Here is a 6,227-nt window from a genome sequence, read left to right on the forward strand (position 1 = left end):
TTGTCCAAGCGGCCATCACACCACACTACAAAATAACTGACAGAAGCTGCTGTACATCTTCTACACTTGCAAAGAGGCACTACATTATTCTCATTGTTGCACCAGTTGGCAATACCAATAGAAATATATAGAAAGGTTTATGATTATGTAAATAATAATAGTGCGTTTATGATTGTTTGGGTTGCAACTAACAGTTAATTCCATTAAAGATTAATCTATCTATTATTTTTTTATTTGCTTAAATGATTAGTGAAAAAGATATTTAATTACAGTGATATGAAACAAAGAAACACAGCACAACCTTACATTTGAGAGCCTGAAATCAGAAAACAATAACTATTAATAGATTATCAGAATTGCTGCTGTTGAATTAGTAGCTGATTCATTTTCTATCTTTTTTTTTTTTTTTGACACAATGCTATTTTTGCATTGAACGCCAGCCTCCTCACTGGTAGAGCTACAGTGATGTCCAGGTTTGTGTTGTGGAGGTGTGGATTAGTTATGTTTTTGTGATGGAAATAGTTGTGTAGCCTTGATCAGGAACTGAGTTCACTTGAGGTCAGGTCAACACTAAACATGATGAAAGATGACAGAAGATGGTAAACTCAGACAGTAGCATCAACAACTAGAAGTTCACTCTAACCCAAATTCAATTTCATATCCACAGTCAGGATGTGTAGTGCATAAGATGTACACACATCAGAAATGTATAAAATTGGACCTTTTGCATAAGATAAAATGTTCTTCCTTTGGGTGATTCTCATTGTAAGTTCATGGCTGTAAGATATGTTTAGTATAAATTGTTGGTATGCGGATTGAAATACCAGAGTGGAACAAGGTGTTCACATGAACTAGCGTCATTATCACGCCATGTTCCCATTGTTGTATTAGTAGGCAATGCCAATACAAATAAATAGAAAGGTGTAAATTTATGTAAATTACCTGACATGTGGGAGGTCCAACCGACCAGTCAGATTTATAAATGCTGAACCCAGAAGCTCACCTCATTGTATCTGAACGCACCACAAGACGCTGCAGAACCGGTCGATTAAAGCCAAGGTGAGACACCCAGGTTCATTTTGTAAGTATACAGTACGGTCTTATTATTATGTTTTTTATGATTAGGGACCTGAATGAATAAAAGACAAAAGAACTTTGACTTGTACTGCTGTGACCTGTGAGACATAAAGATCTGTGCAACTAATACCGGCTTTACACCAAACAACTTTTCAAGCGATTTCTCACAGACAAAGTTCCAATGTCAGAATAAAATCATGAGTTTTGCTGGAGTTGTGGCGCACTCCCATCATCTCTATCGTTTGGTGTTTGGTGGACATAAAAATCAGTCCAAGCTGTCCTAAGTCATCTTGTCGTTCCGATAAAATCAAGTATGTTTAATACTATCATAAGTCTTTATTCTTGGCTCATACAAACAGTGAAGTTGAATGATGTCAACAACAATACTGTCAACAAACAGGTGCAAAAGGGAGAGACATTTTCTTTCAGTTGCTCAAGTCTCCAAAAAAGATTTGAGGACACTTGTACATTTTTATTGTTAATAGCATTCTTTTGCTTGGTGGAAACACATGTTGACAGTTTGTTCTTTGTTGGTTTATTACACATAACTTATGAGAGAACTTCCCAAGGATACCGTAAGAAATATGTCAATAACTCTGATCTTTATTGTTCTCATCTGTAGACTGCCAACATCTGAGCTCTTCCAGTGTCCAGCACTGCTGTCAGCCAGAAGAACCTGTTTGTCCGCTGCTTGCCAAGGTACATTATCTCTCCCCAAACAGGGTATCTTGGTACATGTGATTAAACCTGTTTATATTTGAATCTATGGTGGGTCGGAGTCTCAGGTAGATTTAATCATTCCTCCTGTCCATACTGGCAGTGAAGTGATGCCTTCATTGAGCAACTACATGGTAAATAGAAACAAAAAAAGTGTAACCTTGTGTTATATTAAGACTTGAAAAGATCCAAACTTAAAACAGACTAAATCCTTTACAGGAGAGAAAGGAGTGTGACCTGTGATTGTCAACAACATGGCAGAAGGATTCAGCAAAGCTAAGGTAAGTTAGACCAGACATCCTCAGATACATGTCTTTCAGTACCTCTCAACAAATTTCCACTGCATCAAAAGTCCAGTAAGGCTGCATTACATGATGTTTCAGTATAAAAACTCCAGACATCTGTACATGAACAGCATTTCTATTAATATGAGAGGTGACACCTTCATTATTGGGCAAAAGAAGGTGTGATGCTAATGACACATTAGTGAGTTCTTCACTGTGTTGCTAGAAGTTCAAACCCTGGCTCCCTCACACAGCTGGCCAGTCACTGCATGACGTGGGTGTGAGTGTCAGCTTGTCTGTTTCAGAAAGTTACAGAAGTGGCCGTGCACAGCTCCCCTCTTACCTGCAGTCAGAAAGGTGCAGGTTTAATGGTCATTTCCACTGTCTGACAAACATGTGAAGGAGGATACATCCACAAGATGACATTCACACCCACTTCACACAGTCATTGTTCAACTTTTTTAAAAAATCTTAAAAAATACACTACTTATTAGCAACAAACATTCAACAAGAGATAAAAACTGTAACCATATCATACATAGTGTATATCAAGTACTCTAAAACAGAAGATGAAATAGACATATATAGAGGCCATTCATGCATATGAAAGGTTGCTGAAAACATGAAATGCATCTAGTATATATTTTTTGAGAACAATGTTTTTATAACATTTAATCTTAATCCTTTTATCATTTTGCAGGCTGTAACACATGCACAGACCACAAATATCAGACCACACAAGATGTTGGATGCGATTAAAACAGTCCAGCATCCAAAATGTAAAGGCGGACATCTAAACATCCGGAGTATGATTTCTAAGCGCAAAGAACTGAAGGATTTACTCCATAAACACAACACTGACTTTTTAGGTTTGACTGAAACTTGGTTAACCAGTACCACTCCAGAGTCGAAAATAAACATGCCTGGATACAATGTTTTTAGAAAAGACAGAGATCAAGAGAAGCATGGGGGGGTTTTACTGTATGTCAGAGACACTTTACAGTGTGATCAAATTCAATGGCCAGAGGAAGTTCAGATTGAATTTGTTGGTGTGAACATCTCACCTTCTGATGAAATGCCTTTCACTTTAATTTGTTTGTACCGCAAACCTTCAGCAAAGAGAGAGTTTTATGACCAATTAAGAGTCCTCTTCAATCACTGTGATTTTAGTAAAGAAATAATAGTTGTGGGTGATTTTAATATTGATTGGAATGACAAGAAGGGAAGAGAAAGACTTAAAGAGATCACAGATGACTTCAATCTTACACAACTAATAAATACGCCTACTAGAGTAGCTCCTCCTTCAGAAACAACAATAGATTTATTGTTCACAAATCAACGTGAAAGAATTACTAAAATCAAAAACTTGCCGATTGGCTTTTCAGACCATAATGCAATTCTTTTCTCAAGGAAGCTCACAGATGTAGAAGACCTTGGCAAAAGATTTAAAAATCTTTAAAAGTCTGGCCTGATTACAGACCAACTAAGATTCACATCAATGGGAAACAAAGTAATTCAGACTATACGAAAAGCCAAAGCAAATTTCTTTATGGAGACTTTTGAAGGTGCAAAAGGGAATGGAAAATAAATTTGGCAAACTATTAACAAATTAATCGGTAGACAAAACAAACAGAAGTAGGTATTCAGAGGCTCCCAACCTAAACCCACCTGGCTGCACAGGTTGTTATTTTCTTGTTCATAAATGTATTTTTTCCCAATGACTTGAATGATCAAATCAATTTAAAAAAACTGAATCTGCTCACAGAAATACATCAGACTTTGGTTCTGCTTTGTAAAGACTTCCCTATTTGTGGATCTTTTCAGTGTATATTTTGCAGCAGTGAATTGGATGCCAACATGCTTGTTCATCAACTATAATTGTAACCATCTACTGTTAACTTGTACTTTTTTCACTGTATATGATTTTTGTCACTTTTTCAGCATTAATACTCTTCTAATATTCTAACATAATCTTACTGTAGAAGCTTTTCATTGTACTGTAATTATCTGCTGTCAACTTGTTTGTGAAAGCTTCAATATCATAGTCATAGTTAATATTCTAACTTTTCTTGGTGTTGGTAAGTTTTTTCTGTTAGGTTAGAGTTTTTTTTCATCCATATTTCAGGCTTTGTTGTATTGCTTGTTGTATTCTGTTTGCATTATATTAAAATTCACTTGTTTGGTTCTCTTCAAAATCTGTCATTGACTTTTCTTTTCTTAGGCTGATGTTACTGTTTCACCATTTCCTGACTTTGGTCTAAACATGGGGATGCAACACTGTCATAATAAATTAAACTGTAGGCTATCCATCCTGTATGTGAAGAGGAAAATTCATAGCTGAGATCAAAATAGTCTTAAAGCTTCATTATGGTTAAAAAACATTCCTCTGATAGTAAAAGTGTAGTTAAAATCTAGCAGAAGTAGTTTCTCACACCTTTAGGTTAGGAGTATAAAACTGTAAAAGCTGAGATACACTAAAAACAAACTAACACATCTGAGGAAAAAGGTGTTTACACCTGTTCTAAATGGACACACTGGAAGGCAAAAATCCTGCTGTCCTACAGTGTGTTTCCATCCACCCGTTTTTATGTGCATTTCCAATTTGCACATAAAAAAAAAATATTTTTTTTTTTTAGAAATATGTTTTTACATTTGTCTGCGGTGTAAAAGTTGGTGTATAGAAAAGCAAAATGTGCCAAATTGCATCTTGAACAGACTTAGTGAATAAATGACATACATGAAGCATAAACGTCACTGAAGAGCTGAAAACATCAGATCTGTGTGGAGCGATGAGGAGACTGTAACCTTCCTCAAATGAACACATGAAACTAACAGAAATGTCATATTTCCATCATGTTTTCCATCATTTAAGCTTTGACTGCTGCTCTTTTAATGACATCATCTCATTGTGTCCTCTTCTTTTGAAATTGTTCAGTGGCACCAACTGGAGAATTAGCAACACCTGCTGTTTATCTTCTAATATTCACATAACAGCAGTGGATGAAAACATGCATTTTCTTTTGTGTCTTGGAAATTCAGTTAAAATTTGTGCAACATTTGGATGGAAACGTGGCTTTAGAGGGAGGCAAGATGTGATTGCAAAAAATGGGAATAACAGCAGGAATAATGGTGTTGCACTCACTTGTCCAAATGAAAAGTGATGGAAGAATGAAAAGAGGGCTTGTGAGAGAAGTTCAGATCTTGCTCACCGTCACACCTCCACACACCTGACAAATTACTACCTGAAGTGGGTGTGACTGTCAGCTTGTAGGTTTCAGAAAGTTACAGTAATTGTTGGAAACCATTTCCATCGTCAGAAAGGTGTGGGGGCACTGTTCAATGATCCAACAGGCACTTTGTTTGAAGCAAAGATTTTGTGACTGTTCTTTCAGCTCATGTTGTGTTTGGGGAAGTTTCCAGGGGTGTTTTTTTTTTTTTGGCTGTAAACAAAATTATATGACTGTACTGTGATCAAACACAACAATAGGGTAAATGGACTGTACTTGTATAGCGCCTTTCTAGTCTTCTGACTACTCAAAGCACTTTTACACTATGTGTCACATTTACCCATTCACACACATTCATACACTGAATGGGTACAGGGGCTAACATGCAGGGTCCCAACCTGCCCATCAGAGGGAGCTAACCATTCACACACATTCATACACTGATGGCACAGCCATCAGGAGCAATTTCTTCGACATGCTGATCGAGGCAGTTTTAGCTTCAGCAGCTAACAGCAGCACTGACCTGAGATTTCCTCCAGCAGGTCAGTGCTGCTGTTAGCTGCTGAAGCTAAAACTGTCCTCATGTGAAAACAAAGTTAAACACAGAAAGGTAAAATGACTTCTGGCTGGTTTAAGTGTCATCGCACTGTTTGTCTTCTTCTCATTATTATTATTATTATTATTATTATTATTATTATTATTATTATTATTATTATTATTATTATTCTCTGGCCAGAGGATGTCACTGAGCACCCCCTTCCCTCCGACCTCACATCCACTCTCCCGTCAGCTCCCTGCCCACTTTTTTAGTATTTTTCAAATATATGCAGTGGGTGAAGTTATACTATAGGTTCTTTGGTATATCAGTATATCTTTTGTGTACAAATACTGCTTAGATAATTCTCTGTCACCGTTGGCCGGT

Source organism: Thunnus maccoyii, chromosome 22 (genome assembly GCF_910596095.1).
Source record: "Thunnus maccoyii chromosome 22, fThuMac1.1, whole genome shotgun sequence".
NCBI classification, from domain to species: domain Eukaryota; kingdom Metazoa; phylum Chordata; class Actinopteri; order Scombriformes; family Scombridae; genus Thunnus; species Thunnus maccoyii.